Source organism: Monodon monoceros, unplaced genomic scaffold (assembly GCF_005190385.1).
Source record: "Monodon monoceros isolate NGI ecotype Baffin Bay Population unplaced genomic scaffold, NGI_Narwhal_1 Super_Scaffold_13, whole genome shotgun sequence".
In the NCBI taxonomy this organism is placed as follows: domain Eukaryota; kingdom Metazoa; phylum Chordata; class Mammalia; order Artiodactyla; family Monodontidae; genus Monodon; species Monodon monoceros.
In genome coordinates, this window is record NW_021703769.1 from 50,948,531 (window position 1) to 50,973,931 (window position 25,401).

Here is a 25,401-nt window from a genome sequence, read left to right on the forward strand (position 1 = left end):
CATTTCTAAGGTTCCTTTGGTTAAAGAAGTTGAGGAATCAAGTGGGTTCGCGGACCCACCGTAAGGAGGAGACTCCAGGCCTGTGAGAGCTTGGGCGGGGTGACTCTTTGCGAACTGACAGGCTGCAGATGTGGCAGCGTCTGGACCCTGTTCGTCGGACTAGCCTTTGGTGCATTTTGTACCTAAACCGAATGCCAGGAATTGCTTAGAGATTCTGTCAAAAGAATGCCCAACGTGGGGCTCAAACCAAGGACCCTGAGATTAAGTGTCTCACGCTTTACCAACGAAGCTAGCCGAGCACCCATGCTTGGTAGACTGCGGCCATGTTTGGAAAGTTGACTGGCTGTGGATAACCCAAAATGACTGGGCTGGGTAGGCCCCGGGGTCAGCGGGGACGTGGAGCACCATCGGGCGACCTGCGTGTTGAGAATGCCCAGAATTCGCCGTGTCCCCAGCCGGAGAGCAGCTGGGGGTGGGGAGGGGTAAGGCTTCACACTGACCGACGGACGGAAGGACAGACAGCGGCTCTGCTGCCCCCGGGAGCCCTGAGGCACGGATAGAACTCGGGGCGGGCCAGCCCGAGATGATCCCGTGATGCGCGGACACGCGGCCCGAAATGGGGCAATGATAAGGGACCCACCACTATATATACGCAAACAAGCCCGTGAACACAAAATAATTGTTAGACTTAACTGGATTCCACTTGTTCGCATAACTCCATCTATACTTCCTTTGAATTATCTAAAAGAAATTTATTTTTATTTAAAAACTTATTTTGCCCCAACATTTCTTGGTCCGTCCTTTGGACGATCTTGAGTTGCTGGAACCAGCGACCTGGTGGTGGATTGCTGGAGGGGAATGGAGACCCCGTGGAGCCTGCCGCAACACCTACCCTGCTCACGCCCTCTGCTTTAGGATCCAGCCTCCCAGGATTCAGGGTCAGAAATGAGATGTCACTGGAGGGAGCAAGCGGATCCTTGCATGCCAGGAGTGAGACCCGGGAAGGTCGGGGCTGGGGCAACCCCGCCCCAGCCCCCTCCCAGCTTGGCTCTCCAGAACAGAAAGGAACTTCAGATACATGATGGACTGGGAGTGGGACCTAGGGGTTGTCTGCTCCTTCCCTACCCCAAATTCTGGAGACAGGGCACCTCGGAGAATCTGCTGAGGACTCAATGAGATTTCAGATTCCACCAACCTCGATGTGCGGACCTGGCTTGAATCCTGAATCTAACCAGCCAAATGCGGAGTGGAGGTTAGGAGGCAGCGGGAACCTGCATGCGTACTGAGCACGAGAGAACACTGCAGCATCACCGTTAATGTTGTTGGATGTGCACATGGCATTGCGAGTATTTTAGAACAAAGGACTTTATTTGTAGAGATATTTGGTGAAAAAAAAGGCAAAAAGCTTTTACGGGTGAAGCAATGCTATATGTGCTTTAAAATACGTCAGAAAAAAAGTAGAGGGAGATAGATTTCAAAAATACACGGGAATGGGCCGTGTCTCGCGCGCGCCGCCGTCATGGGAGCGGGCGGCGGGAGCGCGGAGCGGCCGGCGGTCCCTGCTCCTAAGGCGCGGGGCTGCGGCCTCGGGACCTGCCCGCCGCCTACTCCCCGACGGTGGGGACCTTGAGGCCGCGCCCCCAGGCGCCGGGAAGAGCTCAGTCAGGTTGGCCGCTGTCTTACGGGCGGTTCCAGATGAGACCGCGTCCGCCGCCTTCCCGTCGGGGGGTCCCGCCCTCTTGGCCTCGTAGCCCCGCAGGCCTGTCCCCAAGTACCGTCACGGTGGGGTCAGACCTCAACCTAGGGGTTTGGGGCGGACACCAGCGTTCGGCCCGTAACAAGATGGGAGCCACATTTCCCAGAAATTCCTCTGGAAGTTCGAGTTTGCCGAGGAGAAATCCGGAGGCAGCCAGAAGTGTGGCCTTGAATTTCAGGGCTGCTCTCCAGGGAGCCTTCATGAAGCACCTGCTTCCCTGCTGCAGACGAGAGACAGGCGAGGGTTCTCCAGGGCTGGGGATGGCAGTGGACCCCCGCGAGCTCCAGACCATCCACCTCGGTGCTTGGGCTGAGGTCGTGGCAACAGTTTCCCTGACTTTCCTCCCCCACCCCATTCGGTGCAAGCCCCTGATTTCCCGTGACCCCAGACACCTATGGTCGCTTTACGTTTTCCTGATGGACCGTTGCTTGATTTGGTTGTGGGTTCTGGAAGGGCTGTAGATTCTATTTTTCCCAGTTATTGGCTTTCTTCCTTGATGTTGAACTTGGCCATGTGACTTCAAAGGCATCTGTAAAGTAATCAGAGCTGACTTTCAGGAAGAAACTTTAAAAGCTGTTGTGAGGGTCACCCCTCCCCTTCCTGCCCACAGTGTGAGAACAGCATGCGCACAATTAGGGCTACTTTTTCACCCTGGACCCTGGAATGAACACACAGCCACAGCCAAGCTACAGCCACTGCAGCTGATAGGTAGCACCAGCATGAAATAAACAGTTGTGATACTGAGAAAAACAACAACAACATGGGAGTGGAGGAGGCTGTGGTGTTTGGGGGCAGGGGGTTATGTAATTCTGCTCGATTTTGTTGTTTTTTGAGAACTCTAACAATAAGGATTATTTTAAAAACTTTATTCTTTCATCAAAGAATGGAGAGGTGTGAGTACACCCTCTCCTAAAGTTTATTTTTTTTAAAAGCCCACTGGAAATTTTCAGCTACTATTTCTTCTAAAACTATTTAGCCCCATTTTTCTCCTCTCTTGGGTCTTCAGTGACTCCAATATTATATACTTTGTTAAAGCCCTACAGATCCTTGAGGCTCTGTTATTTGGTTTATTTTATTTTTTAAGTTTATTTTCTCAGTTCTTCAGATTGGGCAACTTCTATTGTTCTGTCTTCAAGTTTACTGATTCTTCTGTCTTGTTCATTCTGCTGTTGCCCATCAATTAAGCTTTTTGTTTTGGTTATTGTATTTTTCAGTTCTAAGTTTTCCATTTGGCTCTTCTTTATATCTTCCATTTATTTGAGACTTTCACCTTTTAAATTTGTTTCAAGTAGCTTGTAATTGCTACTTGAAGCATTTTTACCACAGCTGCTTCACCCACCTTTACCCTCCTTGGCAGATGGTTACAACATTTGAGTCGGTGTCTCTTGTCATTTCTCCTTCAAGTTGAAATTGTCCTGGTTCTTAGTTTGACCAGTGATTTTCAATAGCATCTTGGACATTTTCGGTATTACGTTATGAGATTCTAGATCTCATTTAAATCTTCTGGTTTGCAGCCTTCTCTGACTAGATGCCCCTCTGGTAGGGAAAGAGGGGGCTGCCCTGTTGCTGTCTGGTGCGGGCAATTCACACAGGGTGGGACCTCCTCACTGCTGGGCTGGAGTAGGTGTTCGTGGTCTCCACTAGGCCTCGGCTGATGCCCCCTGTCTGGGGGGAGGAGGGGCGCCTCTTACTGCTCCCCATGTGGACAAAGAGAAGGTTGGGGCAACATGGATGTCCATCATTAGTGGCTGGATTAATGCAGCGCAAGGGTGCTGTTACTAGGCTCTGGGCCACCGGCTGAGGTGGCTCTGAGGTTTCTGTTCAGATCCCAGGAAGGGAAAGGGGAAGTGAGAAGAAACTGCGGCCGAAGTTAAGGGGTCCCCTTCGTGATGTGCACGCTCAGGGCAGTCCTACCCAGCCTCCCAACTCTCCCGTTTCGCCTCGTGGGAGTGGGGGGGGGCGGTCTCTGGAGGCTCCCCGATCCTCCACTGGTCATTAACAACAGAAGCAGTGCAGCCCGGCGGCCAGAGCCTAGCTCACCTGGAACACAGTTGGGGGCTTTCCCGGACCGGGGCCCGAGTGGAAGTTCCCCAATTCCCAGCCCAGCAGCGTCGGCTCGGCGCTCCCTCTGGCGGCCAGAGGGGAAAACCACCTGGGAGTGTTGAGCCTCAGAGGAATGGGCGGAGGGCGAGGTGTCCCAAGCTGAGGCTGTGGCCTCCGGCTGTGCGTGGAGATCTCTCTCCTTACCTCCCACTCCCTAAACTAATATGGAGCCCAAATTCAGGACTCAGATTCAGGGCTTCTGGCCCTTCCGATCAGGCTGGCGGGCTGGATGTGGGCGGTGGAGGTCGATGGGCCCTCAGAGCCATATTTTGTTCCCGCAGGAGTCCCTGGGCTGGGTACCCTGGGAGTTCTTGGGATAAAAAGAAAAGAGAGTGGGCTCGTCCGGGATTTGAACCCGGGACCTCTCGCACCCTAAGCGAGAATCATACCCCTAGACCAACGAGCCACAGTAGACCTGAACTTCTGACTGCCTATTCCAGCTTATCTTCACACCATTTCCCTGTGCAGCCTCAGGTCCCCGTTTTCCCCATTCCGAGCGGCCCCCGTATTGAGCTCGGATAAGTTCAGCTCTCAGCCCTCAAGAAGAGGATAGCGCAGTGTCGCCGCCCCTGTGAGCACCAGGTCTCGGAGGCTGACGCTCTGCGGGTCCGGGACTCCCTTGTGCCTCTCCTAGTCCTGGGCTCGGCTGGCGTCTCCACGCCCAGAAGACTGATGCCTCCACGGCAGGGAAATTTGAGGGTCCTTTCTTCTCTCTACAGCCCAAGGCTCGGGACAGAGCTAGAGTCATGGTGCCTGGATTCCTCCGTCCTGACGAGCCCACGTGCGACGCAGCTGTCTTTCTCCTCCACTGGAAGCGAATTGAGATTCAGAGAAATGTGCGTCTCGTGAGGCTTAGGGACCAGGCGCACCGGTCACCCCAGAGGACCAGTTAGTGTGGCCGGGGCCTTTCCCGGGGCCCTCCCGTAGGAGCCTCCATCCCTGAGCTGGTGACCTTGTCCACAGCCCCCACCTCTCCCAGCCCCGGAGGATCTGTCCTCTCGAGAGCTCTGCAGAGGGTCCCCAGCCCGCTCTTCCCTGTGCATCCCAGCGCCAGCACTAAAATGTTCAGAGGAGCTCATGCCTAGATCCCGATGGGCTTTCTCACACCTGAGATACTACCCTCGCGTGTCCCTCTTGCTCCTGCGACCTCGGTGACCCTGCTCTCCACCGAGCATTCTGGCTCCGTTCTGCATTCATCCCACAAACCCCCTGCGCCGGATCCTTAGCCAGGCCCCGCGCTGAGAACTCTGCAGGGACAAGATTTGTGGGGACCAGCCCCACCCGGAGAGGCCGTGATCTTTGAGCACGGAGAGGCACACACCTGGAAGGGAGGGGTCGCGGGCTGGGGCAGGGAGGCTGGTTCAAGTCCTGACACAGGGGCAGAGTGAGGAGGGGGAGATGGGGGAAGGGCAGAGTGGGTGAGGTTGACTGGAGTGCACGTTGGAAGAGGGGCTGCTGCAGGGTCGGAGGGTGGAAGGAGGGGAACCACACAGCCTTGTTGTGGGGGGAAGGCCCATGGCCAAATGGGGTCTCGCAGGCCTTTTAAGCCAGAGATTGTGAGCCCCAGCTCCACCCGGAGCAGAGACTGCGTGTTGGGTCTTGGAGAAGGTTTCTGTTGCCCGGGTTTGGGGCAAATGGAGCTCCAGCTTTGGACATCGGCATAACTTAGCTCCTCCTACAGATCCCCGAGGCTGGGATGAGGGTGTTCTGGTTACTTTGCTAAGGCTGGGCTGTCATCCTTGGCACTGTGGGGGGCTGGGAGGGGGTAAGAGGCTCCTCATTCAGTCTAGCTCTTCTGACTTTTCAGTAGCGGCAGCTTTTCTAGAGTCTGAGACTTTGTGGGGAAGTAGTGGGAGGTCAGGAACAGAATCCCACGCAGGATCGGTTTTCCTAGCTGAGCAGGAATGGTAAACGATGTGCCCCTGCCCCAGGGACCTTCTGGACAGATGAACCATTGTGGGTGGGACCCAGGAGAGGTTCGGATTTTTCCATTATATTCCCAAGACATTGGTGGTCTTGGGCATGCTGTGGCTTCGTGGAGTCACAGAGGTGAGGACTCTACAACGGGGCAAACAGAACTGGCCAACGAACCCTCCCCTCTGGGACTTCGTGGGCCTCTCTGTGGCCCTGCACATAGATCCGCAGAGGAGTGGGAGGGGGCTGATTCTTTGGGTCATTTTAAAAGAATTGGAGCCATAAATAGGCAGGGGCTCAGTACTGAGTTAGGGTCTGGGTTTATGCAAGCAGAGCGAGTGTCAACCCAGGCTCCCCTGATCCTCGAGAGAGGCTGTTCCTTGCCCCCATCCTCACCCCCCACGGACCACCCTGAATGACCCTGACCCAGGGCTGTGGCTAATGACCCCACGCCAAAAATTCCACTTTAACACCAGGTGAAAGATTCCCTGTCCGCTGACAGCTGGCTGAGAATGAGGGGCAGGGTGGGGGCGTGGTGCCGGGTTTGGATGTCCAGAGTCCCAGTCAAGGACTGTGTCCAGCCTCCAGAAGGTCGACTCCGGGGGCGGCTGCACCTTTGCCATTTTTTGCAGGACCTGCCTTTGGGACTCTGAGAACCTGGGCGTCAAAGATTGTTCTTGTCTTCGCCCGGCTAGCTCAGTCGGTAGAGCATGAGACTCTTAATCTTAGGGTTGTGGGTTCAAGCCCCACGCTGAGCCCAGCTTTTGCCAAGCTGGAGTGAGGGAGTTCAGATTCTCTCCTGTAAAGCAAGCATTCACGGAATCCTAGCCAGACCAATCACAAGACCCTTGGACAAATTCCAGGACCTCGACACACCATTGCCTGAGCTGGGGTTACAGACCATCGTGGAGCTCCGGAGAAGGCATGGGACCTTTGCTTGGTAAAGGAAGGATAGATAGGGTGAAGTGGGTGAAAACACCTGTGTGGTCTTTTTTTTTTTAATGATTGTTTGACCTCTTGGAGGGGTCTGCTGGCTAGGAAGAGACTGCCAACCCCAGGGTCAGCTAATTCTAGAGAAAGTAAACAGTTTGCAAACCAACCAATTTCCAGTCCACACCCTGACCCAACTCCTTATCTAACTTTCACACACCAGGCCAATATTTCCCCTTCCCCAAATCACCCAGGGCCAGATATTAGACCCCTAGGGACAGCCCCTACACCCTAAACCCCACTGAATTATTCAAACGAGCCAGCCACTGTTTACCACACTCTGCCTTACTTTTCCCGCGGAAAGGATTTGCCCGAACCGCAGGAGGCTCCCAAGGTGGTCGTCGTCCACCCTGCGGCGCTTTGGGGATCAACAGGGAGAGCCAGAATCCTCTATCATCGGAGCTCTCTTCTCCCCGCCGCAGGCTGGCAGCCCTGGAGCCCGGCGCAAAAAGCGGAACCTTCCCCTCCTTCCCCCCTGTTCCTCCTCCCCTAGAGATTCCAGGGCAGGGGCCCCACCGTAGGACCAGGGCCTACTTGATGCCGGTCCCCTGCCTCCTGCCTGCTCCCCAGCCACAATCCACAGCCCCACGGCTGTCAGCCTGAGGCTCGGGTTCCCCTGGAGAGTAAGGTGCTCTCCGGGTCACCCAAGCCTCCCGTCCCCGCCCTTCCCCCACCCCCACATTTCTGCTCTTCACTCCCCTGGGGCAAGAATCTATCCCCTGTTGTGGTCCAGGAATCGATCTCCTCGGCCCTGTCCGGGCTTAGCGGACCCCTCTTTCTGCCCCTGCCGGTCTGGGTTTCCTGGGTCTCCCCGCTGTGATTCCAGTGCTCCTCCCAGTCCACTTCGGGATAAACCCTAGTCGCGGGGCGATGGGAATAGTTGTGAAGGAAGCACAGGAAGATGATTCTCTAGGGAGGCTCGTTGGTCTAGGGGTATGATTCTCGCTTCGGGTGCGAGAGGTCCCGGGTTCAAATCCCGGACGAGCTCAAGTTGTGTGTCCCGGTTTTTCACTGTTTTAAAGCTCGGGGATGAGAGACCGAGCCTAGAGACTCATCCGGCCATGCGTATTGCGCTCTGCTCCAGGCCCACCCCTGCTGACCCGGGCCCCCGCGCCCCCGCGTCCCTCCCCTCCTCTCCAGCCCGGGGAACCTAACCGCAGAGGTCCAGGCAGCCCTTGAACTCCCCAGTCCCCAAAAGCAGCTTCGTTGTGTTCTTCGATCAGGGCAGCTATTCCCCGGCTGGACACTGGTTTCCTCCGGCTGGTCCGACTGAGATTGCTGCTTTAAGTGTAATAATACGCATTGGCTTTTGAAGGCTTTGTTCAAAAAACGTAAGAAGTCTGAGTATGTGTTGAAATGATACTTTGGATATATTGGGTTGATTAAAATACATTACACTTAATTTTACCTTTTTACTTATATTTTTTAAATCTGTGGGAATTCCCTGGCAGTCCAGTGGTTAGGACTCCGCTCTCTCAATGCCGGAGCCCCTGGTTCGATCCCTGATCCGAGAATTAAGATCCTGCAAGCTGTGTGGTGAGGCCAAAGAAATAAAATTAAATTAAATTTAAAGACTTAAAAAAAGATCTGCTGGTGGTTGGGAGTCCGCCTGTGGATGCAGGGGACACGGGTTCATGCCCCGGTCCGGGAGGATCCCACGTGCCGCGGAGCGGCTGGGCCCGTGGGCCGTGGCCGCTGAGCCTGCGCGTCCGGAGCCTGTGCTCCGCAACGGGAGAGGCCGCAACGGTGAGAGGCCCGCGTACTGCAAAAAAAAAAAAAAAAAAGATCTGCTGCTAGATGAGTTTAAATGACAGATGTGGCTCGTTTTTGTGGCCTTCAACAATGGACTGCGCTGGGCTAGAGACATGACTTTTGTTGTTGGGGACAGAGGTCCCAGGTCCAAACGCTGACCGAACCCGTAGTTGTAAAAATATTCCCTTCTGTTTTAGACCCTGTAGCGGGGGGAGGGGGGGTTGCATTCCTCCCAACCCAGGCTCTGGACTCAAGACGTTTAGCCCTGTAGGCCGTAATTTCACCATCTGTTAAAGGGGGACAGTTTTGGTTCAGAGCAATTTATTTAAAAGACCGTCCTTTCCCCCACTGCTTTGTAGTGCAAACTTTCACAAATCAAGAATCTGAGTACGTGTGATTCTAATACTGCGCTGCTTTGTTCCATGATCTGTTTACCCTTGTGACCAAAATAACTTCGGTTCATAATAAATCTTGGTATTCAGGAGTGTAAATCTCCGAAATTTGTTTTTCAAATTTGTTTTTGTTATTGTTGGTCATTTGCACTTTCATATAAGTGTTAGAATCAGCTTGTCAATTTATACAAAAATAGTGATTGGGATTTTGATTGGTCTAACATTGATTCTGTAGGTCAGTTGGGGGTGATTTGATATCATTACAGTAATGTCTTTCAACTCATGAACATGATGTATCTCTTCATTTATCAAGGTCTTCTTTAATTGATCATAATAGTGTTTTATATTTTTCTGAAATAGGTCTGGCGCATCTTTCATTAGAATTTTTGCTAGGTATTTGATTTTGTGGATGCTATTGTAAATTATATCACTTTGAATATAATTTTCTATGTTTTGCAGTTACATAAAAATACATTTTTGTATATTAATCTTAGATTCAGTTACATTGTGAAACTCATTATTTTTTTATTATTTTTAATCTGTAGGATTTTCTACCTATTCAGGCATGTTCTTTGTGAATCAAGGCAGTATTGTTTAATTATTTCCAATCCTTACTTATACCTTTTAACTACTTTTCTTGCCTGATTGCACTAAGACCTCTAATAAGATGTTAAATTGAAATGTGATAGGAGGCATTCTTGTTTTGTTCCAGAATTCATAGTGAGAAGCTTTCAAAATTCTTCCATTAAATATGTTTGCCATCTTTTAGTTTAATAGTTATTATTTGTCAGTTATTATTGCTATGTAACACTCTCAAATGTAGTGGTATAAAGCAATATTTTATTATGCTCATTGATTCTGTGGGTCAGGAATTCAACAGGGAAGAGCAGGTATAACTTGTGTCTGTTAAATTTGGGGCCTGGCTGCAAAGACTTGAAGTCTAGAAACATCTGGAGGCTCCTTTAACAACACAGCTGTCATATGAACTGAGATGAATCAAAGACTGAGCTCAGCTGGTGCTATGGAATGGAACATCTGCACATGACCTCTCCATGTGGCTTGGGCTTTCTCACAGCATGGAAGATTCAGGCTAATTGAATTTCTTACCTGGCAACATGGAACCCCATGTATGTGTTCTACTGAACAAGATGGAAGTTGCATCCCCCTTCATGATTCAACCTTGGAGGTTCTACAGTGTAACTTCTGCCATACATTATTGTATGAAGAAGTCACAGCCCACTGAGGCTCAGGGAGAAGAGACACAGATGCCACTTCTCAGTGGAAAGAGTGTCAAATAATTTTGTGGTCATTAAAAAAAATTTTATTCAGACTCACAGATATAGAGTACAAATTAGTGGTTACCGGTGGGGAGAGGGCAGGGGGGAGGGGTATCACAAGTGCAAGGAGTTAGTAGGTAGAAACTATTATGTACAAAATAAGCCACAAGGCTATATTGTACATCACAGGGAATATAGCCAATTTTTATAGTAACTATGAATGGAGTATAACCTTTAAAAATTTTTTTAAATTTATTTTTGGGTCTTTTTTGGGTCTTAGGCTTTCTCTAGTTGCAGCTAGTGGGGGGCTACTCTTTGTTGTGGTGCGCAGGCTTCTCATTGCGGTGGCTTCTCTTGTTGTGGAGCATGGGCTCTAGGTGTGCTGGCTCAGTAGTTGTGGCCCACGGGCTTAGTTGCTCTGCGGCATTAAAATTGTGAATCACTATATTGTACACCTGTAACTTATATAATATTGTACATCAATTATACTTCAATTTTTTAAAGTTTTGATACATAATAAATTGTATACATTTAAAGTGCACAATTTTATATGTTTTGACATTTGTGTACACCCAAACCGTCACCACAGTCAAGATAATGAACATATTCGTCATCCTCAAAAGTTTTCTCATAGCTCCTCGCTCTCTCTCCTACCCCTCAACATCAGTTTGCTGAGAGTTTTTTTAAAATCAGGAATGGAGGTTGGAGTTATCAAATGCCTTTACTGCATGTATTGAGGTGATCATATGGTCGTTTCTTAGTCTATAAGATGTACATTGATTTTTAAATGTAAACATTCTAGATAGATAGTTTAAAAATACATATCAGAACTTTAAAGGTATTGCACCTCTGTGAGATGCCCCTCACCCCCCAGCTAGCCTCAGTGGGTTCAGCCCCAGGTGGCCCCAGCTCCCTTCTTTCCTCACCTTCAAGGGTGTAAAGAAACACCCGTCCCCTAACCTCGGGGGTCCTAGAAGTTGCAGCTCTCAGAGACGTGGCTGACAACAGTTTTTGCCAACAGAAGCCACCCCAGCATAGCAATGCCAAAATTGTGAGTGAGTACCCCGGGTGGGACTCGAACCCACAATCCCTGGCTTAGGAGGCCAGTGCCTTCTCCATTAGGCCACCGGGGCGCACTACCTGGTAGCTGGCTTCCCGTCCAGGACCCGCCCCCTTCCACTCTTCCGGCGCCCGATGTCTGTTCCAGCATTTTGCTGTGCTGGTTGCTTTATTTAGGGCCCATCTTGGACGCCCCCGGGCCCGGTCCCGTTGGGTCCTGGGGCCTCCCCAGCTCATCGGCCGCTCAAGTCCCCGCCGCGCCTGGTGGGGATGGAGGAGGGAGCCGGGCCGTTGGTGGAAGCCGCCCTGCGTGTGCATCTCCGGGACTGGACCCCGGACCCCAGAACACCGAGCCTAACTTCACCCTCCCTTTGGAGGTATCGGGACCGAAACTTCCCCCAGGTTCCCTCCCCCGGAGCGGAGAATCCCGCCTCTGCCCCAGATGGGGGAGTCAGGGTGACCGAGTACCGGGAGCCCGCATCTTCGTTCTGGCTTTTTGGTTTAAGGGTATGGTGCTAGCCTTGGGGGAGTTTTCAGACCCTGTCTGTTTCAGGTGGGGCAAACCGGGAAGGCTCCGAAGCCCCCTCCAGGAGGAGGAGCTCCACCAGGTCTCCCCTTTTTAGTGCCCAGCACAGGGGAGGCGGTTGCTTCGGACTTTTCCAGCTGGAGTAAGTGTCCCTCACCCTCCGCTCGTCTCACCTGGAGGCGAGGCGAGGGGGGACCGCGGGACCCTGTTGGGAAGGACACTGGGACTTGTGGACAAGGACCGAGGTGGGGGTGCGGGGAGAGCTCGGAACCTCTGCACTCGTCCTCGGACCGGCGTGGCACCTTGTCCCACGACGACGCCCTTGAGGCTCGGTCCCAGGACCTGGCCCCGGGATCATGCTCAGGAAGAGAGAGGAGGTCGCAGCTCCTCGGATTCTGGGCATACAGACTGTGGACTCAGCGACCTCAGACCTCAAACCACCCCACCGGAGCACGCGACAAAGGGGACCCGGTTTGTCTGCGGCGGAGGCTCCGGTGAGTGGGCCACTGTCCAGGGATGGGACCCCGACATTCCTCTGCGGCGCTGGAACTTGGGCCACGAGTGGGAGTCTGAGCTCCAGGATTTGGCGCCTGTACTCGCCTGCGGGACTTAAAGGATGGGAAGAAAAAGGGTAGGAGTAGCCAGTCACCTGGGCCCCACCTGCACTTGCACTGCCCTCTACTGCTCTACTTGCATCTGCTCCTCTACTGACTGGGGTCTCCCTGCCTCACTCATACCCTTGAGTTGGCTTTGTGTGGGTCGATAGGACCCCCTACATCTTCACATTAAAGGAGGCTCACATTCTACTCCTCTCTATGGGTGGGTGGTAGGGTTGTCTTACCGCAGGGAATGCTCTGAGTGAGGGTGTTGGAGGGGAAAGCATCCAAACCTGGGGATCGGGAGGAAAAGAGGCCAGGTCGACGGGGACACCCACCCAGGAGGCAGGGTCCTAACATCCCATTGCCCTTTGACTGAGGATCTGTGGTCACACTCCTGCTCCTAGCAGAGGAACAGGCTTGGATTTCAAACCACCCTCAGCCTCCTCCACTGCTGCCTCTGTCTCTGCAAGCAAAGGGCCTCAGAGCAGCCCTGACCCCAGAGCCCAAGGAACTCAACCAGTCTGCTCCTCCCGACCACCCTGGGCCAGAGCCTGAAGCCTGGTAGGGACCCACACCTGTATCCTGGTCTCTGGAGGCTCCCAAGGCATGGGAATTAGGTGGAAGGAGCTGAGGATCCTCCCTGGTCTACCTGCCTCCAGGGCACCAGGCTCTGCCTTCCTCTTAAAACACCCCCTTACCCCCCTAAGGCTGCTGCCACTGTGGATGCAGGGTGGGTTGCTGAACTGAGGCTCTTATCTCAGGGATGTGGTCTGTACCACACCTTGGACCTGCCTTTTACGGCTCTGGACTTTTGGGTTTAACTGAGGCCTGCACCCAGATACTCTTGGGCTCCCAGCATGAGTAAATATTACTATCTCATTGTGGAGACCAGAACAACCTGGAATCCACAAAATAAAATCACCCATAGGACACCCCAAGATGTGGCCTCCTGGCCTTTTCCAGACATGCTCTGTTCAGACCCACAGGAGAGAGCTGGGCCCCCCTGGGGAGCCCTGTGCAACTCCCTGGCCCCTGCACGGGTGGACAGAGGAGGCTGGGAGCCCAGGTGACAGAAAGGATAGTATAGGAATAAGGAATAGACATGTTTAAAATTAAACCTGACCCCAGCATCAGGGGCCAGATTCTCTCTTATTTTAGGGGACAATTTCTACCCTCCCCTCTCAAATGCAGGCAGCCCCACACCTGCTGCACCCACCTTCCCTGCCCCAGCCCTGAGATGCTTCTCTCCAGGGATTCCTCCCAGCATCCAGGAGACCCTGTTGCCATTCACAGTCCTACCGTCACTGGTTCTGTGGGCAAGTTGGTACTCAGTGTATCCCCAGCCTCAGCTCAAGGCCTGGCTCAGCCAATGGTTGTCAGAAGAATGGACAATACAGTCCCCACCTAACAGGGAGCAACACCACTTCCAGGGAAGGAAGAGAGGCAGGGGAAGTAACTGACCTTGATGGATTTCTAGGGGTATATGTCTAGCTTTAGGAGTGAGAAGCCCTGGATTCAAATCCTGGACAAGCCCTTCCCTTGCACTCAGGACACTTTTGTGGTGTGGATGGAATGGTGGGCCCTGATTCTAGGTGCCTTACGTTATGATGGAGAGCAAAGGGGTTGAGACAGGAGAAAGTGAAGAGAGGGGTTTCTGGAGCCGGAGCCCTGCCCTCTCCCCTCGTTGTCCAGGTCTCACTTTGGGATACTGTGGGCTGACCCATGTCCCTGACCCATGCATCCATACTTCCGTGCACAGACTCCATCCCTGAACCTCAGTTTCAGGAGAATTCTGTGCTTCCTGGAGAGATCCTGAACTGGGAAATCTCCACGGCCAAGTGGCTTGTGGTCTGGGGTCTTGCGCCTCCCCATAAGTGTGGAAGGTCAAGGACACAAATCCTGGGCAGTTCTTTTAGGGTTGAGGGAGGGTTGCAGGACCAGGCTTCTCTATTCCTCATCTGGACTTCACAGATCTGGACCCACCAAGCCTGGGCTCTCAAGGGCCTCAGTTTACCCATCTGTAAAGTGGGGATAGTAGCAGCTCATGTCTCAAAGATTTGGTTGGGATCTTAAGTTACTTAATGTTTTGGTAAAGCATTTAGAACAGTGCCTCAAGACTCCTGCCTGAGTTTCCGGCCTGTCTGCCCACCCCAGGCCACCCCAGGCCACCCCAGCCACCTCCCTGAGCAGGGCAACTCTGGGCTGGTGGAAGCCCAGGTTTTCTCCCTGAGGCCCCTCCCAGTTCCCGGGGCCCCTCTTGCCTCCCCACCTCACACTCCTCCCCACCCCTTTGGGCAGGAACCTGAACAGTCTTGTCCTAGATTGGCAACCCCTAGCTCTGGATCCTAAGGGCTTGCTCCCATCAGGTGATCCAGCTGGACTCAGAGTCAGGGTCCAGCAAAATATTTCAAGGGCAGGAGGAATCCACGGGTCATGCCTGCTTTCCATCGCTCTGAGGAAGAGGCTGGGTTCCCACATCCCTGGCGCCACCTCAAGCTGGCGCACCCACCTCCCCTGGCCTCAGGATGGTGCGGGGACCCTGGCCTCAACAGGTGGGCCTCAGGCGGTGTCAAGGCCCAGAGAAAGACCGGATTCAACTAGGCGACCGGCACCATCCAGGATCTCAGACTAACTTTTGGGGTTGGGGTTGAGGGCAATGCGTGCAGCTGAAAACGTCCATGATCTGGAACAGACCCTGACATCTTCCTGAGCCAAGACGCGACTTTAACCTAGATATTCAGCAGCAGCATCTATGTGGGCCCCTTGTCATTTTCGGGCCGCGGGGCCGCGAGTCCCGGGATCAGCTCGGGCGCGTCAGCCCTGAGTTTTGTCCACGCCGCAGGGCTTCCGGCGGCTGCTGAGCCGCTGGCCGTTCGTCCGTCCGTTGGTCAGTGAGGCGCCTCACCCCCAACCCGGCACAGCTGCTCCTGGCCTGTAGACGCCGAGGATTCCAGGCAGTCTAGACCCACAGAATGCCCTGAGGGGACTCCATGTCCCCGCTGACCCCGGGACCTGCCCCATCCAGTCATTTGGGAATGGTCCACAGCCAGTCAAGTTTGAAAACTTGGCCGTAGTCAACTGGCCACAGTTGCCCGGCTAGCTCAGTTGGTAGAGCATGAGACTCTTAATCTCAGGGTCGTGGGTTCAAGCCCCACGTTGGGCGGGCTTTTTGGCACCTATTGTGGATTCCGGTCCCACGTGGATTGGTTTTCTGCTCCCAGCTGTCCACTCCCGACTAAAATGTGCCCTGTTGGAGGCACAGTGAGCTGAAACACACAAATTCCTGCTCACCGGAGGAATCCGGGCTGGGTCCTGCCCTCGGAGTTGTCTGCTCCTTTGTAGAGGGTGGGGCCTCTCATGGCAGCTTCTAGACTCTCAGAACAAGGCAAGAACCAATGCTCTTTAAGGCCGACAAGGGTTTTCCTCCTCGGGGAAAACTGTCCCCAAGTAAAATACAAGAAAGTGTGAAAACCTGGGCTCCTCCAGGAATTTGACCCTCTTGTACCTAATCGAGAATCATACCCCTGGACCAATGAACCATTCCACCTAACCTCCTCCTCCTCTCGCTCAGAGACACTGCTCCGTTGAGGGAGAATTTGATCCAGGTGTCTATCAGGTAGGTGTTGATCAAGTAGAGGAATATAGGGCTGTTCAGTAGTTCCAGTGTCTGTTTTGCCTCCCTCCCTGACGAGGCCCAGGAGTAGATACCCGCGATTGGTCCCGTGTGGGGCCGCTTGCGGGCGAGCTGTTCACCCTGGAACAGGGCTGCGAGTCTCCTGCCTCCATGTGTAATAGGAAAGCCGTGGTTTTAGGGGCCTCCCGAGAACGGAGAGCCGCAGCTGCGCGGTCTTCCTCTGGCTCCCGCCGCACTTGGAGCAGATAATCTAACCCTCGATCTGAAATCTGACAGCGGCTGCGAACCCGCGAACCCACAGAGTCGGCTTCACAGGTGCGCAAGCTAACAACTGAGCTATCGGGGCAAGCTTCACATAAGTCACCTGTAGAAGGGCTGAGAGAGAAAAGAAGAAGGCTGATGTGGTGGCTCGTTGGTCTAGGGGTATGATTCTCGCTTTGGGTGCGAGAGGTCCCGGGTTCAAATCCCGGACGAGCCCTACTCGTTTCCCGAGTTCAAATCCTAGCAGCGCCCTCTCTTTTTCTTTTTCCTTTCAGCGTTTTCAGCGGAGGACGGAAGATCGACCAGTGGAGGCGTCAGGGAGATGCAGATGGCTTCCTCTGAGAGTGGGATCGGCGCGCAAAGGAGATGACTCCGGCAAACAGCGAAGGAAAGTGCATTATTGGTTGCTCTAGGGGTACACGTCTTATGGCTCGGGATGGTCGCTGCTCAAGTCGCAGGTGAGCCCTACTCTTACTTAAAGTTGCGTTTTAGTGGTGGGGAGAGGGAGGGAGAGAGAGAGAGACAGACTCCCGGGCTTCCATGGGCAGAACTTCAGTGTTGGGTCCTGCGCTCGGCCCCGGGGCTTCCCAGATGAGAGAGCGAAGAAATGGCGCCACAGATCCAGAGGGGTGGGGAAATGGTTGAACATCTGGGAAGGACATATCGACTGCACAGCGTGCCCCAGAACCCGACCCCCGACTCCTGAACTCGGCTCTCGCTGTTCTGAGGGCAGCGTCCTCTTGCTGCCCAACAGGACCGGAGGAACCTCCTCCTCCTCCCCTTTGGTGAGCTGGGAGGGGCATCGGGACCCGCCCAGGTGTGGGGTCTGGTTGGTGAGCTAACCCGCCTCCCTCTAGGGGGCCGTGCCCCCACCCCCCCCACCAGGCCATCTTAGGACATCCGAGGCCAGGACCGTAGCTGGCCGGCTGATTCAGTCGGTAGAACAAAGCGACTCTCAAAGTCAGCCTCTCAGGTTGGAGGCTCCACGTGCTCGCTTTCTTGGTTTTGATCTCACCGTGGCGGGAGCTGGGAGCGGAGCCGGGAGAAGCGGGAGCAGCGAGGGGAGGCAGAGGCGGTGGTGGCCGTTTCCTCCGTGCACTCCGCAGGGGTTTGGTGAGCAATTACTGGGTGCCAATACTTGGGGGTTCGACTTTTTCCAAAGCGAGCGTCCCGGCGATCGCGGCCCAAGGACCCTTCGCGCGCCCCCGCCGGCTCTTGAGCAGTCCGCCTGCCCCGCGCGGCCAGGAGCTCCTCTGCGGCTTTGGCCTCGCGGGTCCCCAGCGCGCTCGCGGCTGAGAGGAGGCCAGCAAAGGGACCGAAGAGCGGCGCGGGGACTTAAGGCCTGCCACCCTTCCTGGCCGGGGGCTCTTTGTCGTCCGAGCACGGAGGAGAGGCGGCGGGGACCACCGCACTGGGGAGAGCGCAAGGTCTGCTGCCTACTTTGTCGGCACAGGGAGCGCTGGGTTTTCTCCCTGCCCATGGGTCCTGGAACTCTACACTTCTCGGTGGGTCTGAAATTGGAATCTCTTCTTCGAGCCACTTCATTGGCCTTGTCGGTCCCACCCCCGGGGTGTCACAGCGTCATAGGGGAGAGCCAAAGAATGCAGGTTGAGTGGCTCGTTGGTCTAGGGGTATGGTTCTTGCTTAGGGTGTGACAGATTCTGCGTTCAAGTTCCGCACGAGCCCTACTTTTTCCCCAGTTGCGTGTCTCAGCCCCACTCAATGCCACCCACTGTGGTTTAGAAAATTACATTGAGGACCAGTAGCCAAAGCGTCTCCACGAGTCTCGCAACAAGCTACTTTTGTCAGTCCAGGTTCGAGGCACCGAAGACTGGAGAGGTCTTTCCTTCCTCTGTGCATCAGGAGCCCCGTCTTCACCAGCTGGAGGCCTCTGAAACGTCAAGCCTGGGCCCACACTGCCCGGTCAGGAGGCCAAGGCATTAGCCTGGGGAGAAGTGATGGGTTGCTGGCGATTGCAGCCGGCATCCCGAGCCTGCTCCCACCCCAAACCCAGTTGTTCTACCTGGCGTGGCCTGCTGCATCTCTCCTCCTTCCCTGCCTGAGGTCAGGAGGAGTACCGTGGCCCTGGACCCCAGCGCCCGCCAGGAGCCGTGTCTCCTCTGCCCTGTTCTGCAGCTCAGGGGGCTGCCTTCGCGAGGCGCAAGAGGTGGACACCAGGAACCCAGACACCAAGCACCAGGACCTGCTATCACGGGAAAGTTCAAAATCTAAGCATCTGAAGAACAATAGTGGGTGTGTTTTTGGTCTAAGGCTATTATCCCACGTGGTTACACCCCCACCCCTTGTCCTGCCAGCTCAATAACGTCAAGCAATGGATTCAGGACAACACACACCTTACCACTATCAGAGAATATCTCAGACCTGTGAGTAAGCCTAACAAAACAGGTTCGAGAACTCTACAGGGGTGGACGTCTGTTGTGCAGAACCCTGAGGTGGGGATGGCTCCAGGCTCCAAATTCCTACAAAACAGTTGCTCAGTGGGAAGACACCTTTCCTCAAAGTACCCGGGAGTGAGAGGAAATCGGGAGGGAGGTTAACTCCTCCAGCCTTTCCCACTTCCCCGGGCACAGTGGCCCAGGAAAAGTCCCCCCCGCCCCACCGTGGGGTCTCAAGTGCTTGCTGGCCGACGCCTTCAGCTTGTGCTGGAAAGAAGAGTGCCATGGGGTGCCAAGAGAATTTGCCTCTCATAGAACCTTAAGGATGGTTACGCTGGAGAGGAGGAAGCAGAGAAATGGGTGGCAGAGGGTCTTCCTTTTTGTTTGGGATGGTGAGGTTTTGTGCCTTGAACCAAGGATCATGAATAATCCAATGCTGGGAACTTGAGGACTAACTGGGGTGAGGGGAAATCAAGTAGAAAATTTAGTTTAAAGTGACCCATGACTGGTAAGTAGTAAACAATTTTCTGTAGAGAAATACACTTTTATTCTAGATCTCACAGGATTCCCCACACAAGGAAAATGGGCTACTCACAATGAAAACTAGCAAGGAAACGAGGCACCATGAGCAACAACCAATGAACAATAGACGATGGAAATAAAACTGGAAAGATTTCAGATGCTAAGATTATCAGACACAGACTATAACGCAACTATCTCTACCATGTATAAAGACATGAAAGACAATAATGAAAATATATTTGAGAACAGGAGCTCTGTAAAATGCTTTCGAAGAATGAAACAGGACTAAATTTTTCTAAAAATAAAAGTATGCAAAAAATGAAACAAAACTCAATAGATGTATTAACAGTTGGTTTAAAAAGATGAGAGAAATGGTAAACTAAAAATAGGTCAAAATAATACAAAAAACCCCTAAAATATCCCATATGTTTACAAATTAAGCAATACACTTCTAAATATTCCATAGGTTAAGGAAGAAATTACAATGGGATTTAGAAAATACTTAGAAATAAATGATGATAAAAATACTACATACCAAAACCTTTAAGACATGGATAATGCAGTAGTTAGAGGGAAATTGATAGCCTTAGATGTGTGTAATAGAGAAGACAGGTTGAAAGCTAATGACAAGAAGTTAGAAAAAGTACAGCAAAAATAAACTCAGATAAATTAGAACAAGGGAAGAAATGATGAAGAGATGAACGTAATGAAGTTGAAAACAGGCGTACAATAGAGATTAATGACAAATCTTGGAAGGCAGGTCTTGGAAAAAGCTAATGTTATTGATAAAACTCTGCAAAAACTGGTTAAGAAATAATGACAGAAGACACACATAACCTATATCAAGGAATGACTTTACACTTATTGCATAATTTAAGAAGATAATAAAAGCATATTCTAAACAACTTTGTAAAAATTTAGAAAGAAATATATAATTTTTTGAAATATAAAACATGCCTTAATGGAATCAAACTGGAATAAAAAGGTAAATGATCTTAAAACTAATAAAGTGAATCAATAGTCAAGTATTACCCTCCAACGAAAATTCTTGACCCAGATGGCATCAGTGGAGCACGCTAACAAACATTCAAGAAATAAAATTTTAGTCCCACACAAAATGTTGCATAGAAGAGGGAACCTCTGAACACATTTTATGAGGCTAGTGCTATTCTGATAACAAACTAACCATGGACAGCATGAAAAAGACATTTAAAAGCACATAATCTTGCTCATGAAAATAAACATAAAATCTTAAAATATTAGCCAACCAAATCTTACGAGATGTAAAAAGAATAATATGTCACAGCCAAGCTGAATTTATCCTAGGGAATGCAAGGTTGATTTGACATGAGAAAATTGGGAAATGTATTCAATAAATTCAGGGGAAAGTATCTGATACAATCCAACTTTCATTCATGATTTTTAAAATTCTTAGTAAATTAGCCAAAGAAGGAAATACCCATAACTTCTCAAATTATCTACAAAATACTGCAGCAAATTTCATATTTGTGGTGAAACCTTGAAAACATTCTCTTTGAGGTTAGAAATGCAACAAGGATGCTGACACTCTCTACTTCTATTGAACATTTTATTGGAGACAGTGGGTCACCACACATGTGGGGCTTCCCTGGTGGCGCAGTGGTTAAGAATCAGCCTGCCAATGCAAGGGACATAGGTGTGAACCCTGGTCCGGGAAGATCCCACATGCCGCGGAGCAACTAAGCCTATGCGCCACAACTACTGAGCCCGCGTGCCACAACTACTGAAGCCTGCGTGCCTAGAGCCTGTGCTCCGCAACAAAAGAAGCCACTGCAGTAAGAAGCCACGCACCGCAACGAAGAGCAGCCCCCGCTCTCCGCAACTAGAGAAAGCCCGTGCGTAGTAACGAATACCCAACGCAGCAAAAAAACCCAAAAAACCTCCTAAACATGTAACTACCATATGACCCAGCAATTTGGGTATTTATCTCAGAAAAATGAAGACTATGTTCACACAAAAACCTGTACACGAGTGTTTATAGCTGTTGTACTTGTAACAGCCAAAAAAACTGGAAATAATCCAGAGGTCCCTCAAGGGGTCAATCGTTAAACTAACTGTGGTACATCTCGCCCTAGGTTTTCACCCTTGGCGCCGCTCCCTCCGTCCCCCTACGCCCAGCTGCTTCTCCCTACACCCGACGTCAGGTGGGCCGGTGGGCATAGGGGCCAAACCGCGTTCCCTAGCTACTGGGTGGTGAGGGAAGTCCTGGACTAGAAGCACCCTTGTTGCAGCAGGGAGCGTCGGGGGGGTGGAACCTGTGAAGGGGAACCTCCTGTGAGGCCCAGGAAGCTTTGGCCGCTGACCCGCCCCTGGTGCCCTCGTCTAAGTCATTAACTATTCTAGGTCCCATCACCTTCGCGTTACTCCCCATCAACATGTACAACGATAGCACCAGTTCTCGGGTGCCCGGCTAGCTCAGTCGGTAGAGCATGAGACTCTTAATCTCAGGGTCGTGGGTTCGAGCCCCACGTTGGGCGAGCTCTTTTTCTAGTTTGGACCTTTTGTTTGGAGTCCTGAGAAACTCAGCAGGTAGCGACTAGTAACCAGGATACCACACCTGGGGGAGTGGCTTTTCCAAGCAAGGCGTTCCTGTGACCTGCCGTCAAAAGGCACTCAACGCAGGGCAGAAATAGCCACAGATGTAGAGAACAAACGTATGGACACCAAGGGGGGAAAGTGGCCAGGGGTAGGATGAATTGGGAGATTGGGATTGACATATATACACTAATATGTATAAAATAGATAACTAATAAGAACCTGCTGTATAAAAAGTAAATAAAATAAAATTTAAATGATTAAAAACTAATTTAAAAAAGGCACTCAACGCTGCCCTGCCAGACCCGGAGTTCCTTGCTGGCTTTTACCCCAGTGCGGCCACAAGCGCGCTCCCGGCTGCAAGGAGTGTTTGCTAAGTGACCTAAGGGCCGGGAGGGGACGCACGGATCGCTGGCCCTTCTGGGCCTGTGGGCTCATTGTTGTCTGAGCACTGGATCCACCAGATTTGGGTCGGGGGGTAGGGTGCAGGGGCCACTCCCCTCTTTGTGGGCATGGGGAGCTCTGGGGTCCTTGCCTCGCTCACTGGTCTTTGAGCTCAACACTTCCCGGCAGGTCTGAAATTGGAACCTCCTCCCCACACCACTTCACTGGCTTCCCTGTTCCACATCCGGGATGCCAAGAAGTCTTAGAAGAGAGCTAAAGAGTGTGCTTTGTGTGGCTCGTTGGTCTAGAGGTACGATTCTCGCCTCGGGTGTGAAAGGTCCTGTGTTCAAATCCTGGATGTGCTCACTTCTTTTTACACAAAAACAGTTCCTCTGTAGAGATTTGGGAACTACCTGAGGCCCCAAACCTTGGGCGTCGAACCCAACACTGCAAGAGAGAATCAGAGAAAATATTTCAAAGCCTCAATGTGTCTCCAGGTGCTTTTAAAATTTTAGTAGGAGTCTTGGTGGGGGTCCAGTGGTGCGGACATCCTGGTTCAGGGCGCTGCACCTGGGGCTTCGATTAGGTTAAGGCCGGTAGGGGAGAAAATCCGTGAGAGGCAACAGTCTCCCAAAGTCACATAGCTTTCAGGGTTCAAGTCCAGCAATTACTCCAGTGAGACTCAAACATCCCTGCTAAGTGTCCAGTAACGTATCCGCCGTGACTACCCAGCTGGGAGGATGGATGAGGCACTTAGAGACGGCGCCCCAGGCCTTCCTCCCCTTTCTTTATTCTCTTTTCTTCCTCCTCCTCTTCTCTCTATTTCCTTGTTACCCCTCACCTGGGCGCTCCCAGGTCTGCCCTGGTCCTGCTGTCCCAGATCGGGAAAGGGTTCCTGGAGCCCGAGCGGGGTAGTCCTGGGGTCCACGCCATCAGGACAGGTATCCTGTGCCCCGCTCTGGACGTCAGGCTGTGATAGTCCCCTTTTTTGGCGGCTGGGGGTCCCGGTGGTGTTTGACTTTGACCCTTAAGGAATTCCAATCCCAGAGAGCTGCTTTCCGTAAAGGGCGAAGGTTCCCCACTTTTGGGGCAACCGTGGGCCGGAGTCACCCCTCAGGCCAAATCTCCTCTTTCTTCCAGAGTCTACCGCAGAACTCCAAGGCTGACTCTTGAATTAGATTTCCTGGGTGGGGAGGGCGGGGTGGGGGCGGAACTGGACTTCCCTGGTAGCGCAGTGGTTAAGAATCCGCCTGCCAATTCAGTGCACACGGGTTCGATCCCTGGTCCGGGAAGATCCCACATGCCGGGGAGCAACTAAGCTGTGTGCCACAACTACTGAAGCCCGCGCGCCTAGAGCCCGTGCTCCGCAACAAGAGAAGCCACCGCAATGAGAAGCCCGCAAAGAAGAGTAGCCCCTGCCCGAGGCAACTAGAGTAAGCCCGTGCGCAGCAACGAAGACCCAACGCGACCAAAAATAAATAAAATAAAAACATTTTTTAAACTTTAATTTATTGGTTAAAAAATTATTAACAGCTTGAAGGAAATTACAAAGAAAAATACTCCAGCAGAGAGTTGAGGTTTCCAGTAACACGAATGTGCGGGGTTTTGGGGACCAATCCTCTCGCTAAAAACAACTGAAAATGTTGGATATTAAAAACAAACAAACTTCAAAGCAGTGAAGAGCTTGTTTTGGGGAAAGTAAAGAAATTCCGGGCCCAGTTTAAATGGATGTGGAAAACCATAGGGATGCTGGAGTCCCAAAGCTGCGGTCGAACCAAGGACACTTGCCAATACCGGCAAACGCGACCGCTTCTAGACCAAGGCAGATTCCTCCTTGAATCTGTCACCCTCAAAGATGAGTATGTACAGAAACACACCCGTCCCGTCCCAACGGGCCGCCAACTGCTTCTGGAAAGCATGTTGCCTGGGGTCTGCTCCTCCTCCCGCCTTCTGCTAGAGTGCAATCGATTTAAGAGGAGAGCCTGTGCCGAGACCTCGCCCACCCAGAAGACGAAGCACACCCCCGGAGCAAGGGGGCCGCGTCTACAGCGTCCTAGCTCCTCTCAGTGAAGGCTGCGTTCCTCCAGATTGGTTCCTGTGCAGTCTTGGGGGTGGCGGCTCCAGCAGCCCTCCCGCCGCTTCATCCGGGCCTGTGCCAGACTGCCAGGACCAGCCGGACAAAGGAGATTAGAAGACTGAATCAAAGTGTGTTCTCTGATTCTGTCCTGGATTTTTTTTTTTTTTTTAAGCCATAAAGGATGTTATTGGAGGAAATTCGAAAATGGACTGTGCGTTAGACAATCTTGTTGCTCCAATGATAAAAGATACATTTGGGGTGGGGAGGTGGCGAGAGGAGTCTCTGAGGTACCGGGAGCTCTCCTGGGAGGAGGGCTTTTACATTTGGATAAATTACAAGCCTTAGTGAATAAAGAAGGGTGGGTTGCGAGGAAAATTGCAGGGGTGTGTCCAGATACCCGGGACTTCGGCTTTGTATAACTCCATGGGGAGGAGTTTGTTCTGGCTCTGGGCCTGGAAGAGCGACGTCCGGTGTAGAACATTCCGCGCGCCCCCAGTCTCCTGTACGTAGGCCAAGCCCTGAGTGACAGCGCCCTGCGCAGGAGGCTGCGGAAGAGGCTCTGACTTCCGCCTGCGGGTGAGCCTCGGAGGGTGTGGAGGGGTCTCCTCCCCTTGCACACGGTGTTGGTCCCGCACCATCTTCCTCCAGCCCTGAGCTCTCCCGGGTCTTCTGTCCAGCCGGGGCCCGGGAGGACCGAACATTTATCACACACACTGCAGTCGGTGGTCCGGCCCAACACACCACTGATCCAGCCAGGGTCCCTCACTGCTCAATGAATCTGTCATCCGGAGGAGAATCCAGGGCGTTCCGGAGCTTGGGACTCCTTCTGGAGGAACCCGACAAGCCAGACTTGGCGGTGCCAGCGCTGGAGGAGCCACAAAAAGGCAGGAGAGCGCGGCGGGCGGCGAGTGCGCGGTCTGCACAGGAGCTCCGCCAGGATCGGCAGTTTCTGTTTTGTTCACGACTGCGCTCCTGGAGACTTGGATAGAGGTTGGGACGTTGCAGGGATTCAGCCAAATTTTGAGTACTCAAGCCAATTCCTGGAGCATTTTCTAGCCAGTGCTGACGAATTATTCCTTCTTCTCATATTCTCAGGAAAACTTTTAGCAGCCACCCCAGTGGCCTAATGGATAAGGCACTGGCTTCCTAAGCCAGGGGCTGTGGGTTCGAGTCCCACCTGGGGTA

General features: G+C 52.5%; 8 non-coding genes across 8 annotated transcripts; 6 read left to right on the forward strand and 2 right to left on the reverse strand.

The window, feature by feature from the left end:
• Positions 1-4,193: 4,193 nt before the first annotated feature.
• On the reverse strand, positions 4,194-4,265 carry TRNAP-AGG. Its single transcript has one exon. It is a non-coding gene; the product is annotated as a tRNA-Pro (tRNA).
• A 2,193-nt stretch (positions 4,266-6,458) lies between these two features.
• Positions 6,459-6,531, forward strand: TRNAK-CUU. Its single transcript has one exon. It is a non-coding gene; the product is annotated as a tRNA-Lys (tRNA).
• Positions 6,532-7,679: 1,148 nt separating this feature from the next.
• TRNAP-CGG lies at positions 7,680-7,751 on the forward strand. Its single transcript has one exon. It is a non-coding gene; the product is annotated as a tRNA-Pro (tRNA).
• A 3,493-nt stretch (positions 7,752-11,244) lies between these two features.
• On the reverse strand, positions 11,245-11,317 carry TRNAR-CCU. Its single transcript has one exon. It is a non-coding gene; the product is annotated as a tRNA-Arg (tRNA).
• Positions 11,318-15,458: 4,141 nt separating this feature from the next.
• Positions 15,459-15,531, forward strand: TRNAK-CUU. The gene has a single exon. It is a non-coding gene; the product is annotated as a tRNA-Lys (tRNA).
• An 877-nt stretch (positions 15,532-16,408) lies between these two features.
• On the forward strand, positions 16,409-16,480 carry TRNAP-UGG. Its single transcript has one exon. It is a non-coding gene; the product is annotated as a tRNA-Pro (tRNA).
• Positions 16,481-21,624: 5,144 nt separating this feature from the next.
• TRNAK-CUU lies at positions 21,625-21,697 on the forward strand. Its single transcript has one exon. It is a non-coding gene; the product is annotated as a tRNA-Lys (tRNA).
• Positions 21,698-25,328: 3,631 nt separating this feature from the next.
• On the forward strand, positions 25,329-25,401 carry TRNAR-CCU. Its single transcript has one exon. It is a non-coding gene; the product is annotated as a tRNA-Arg (tRNA).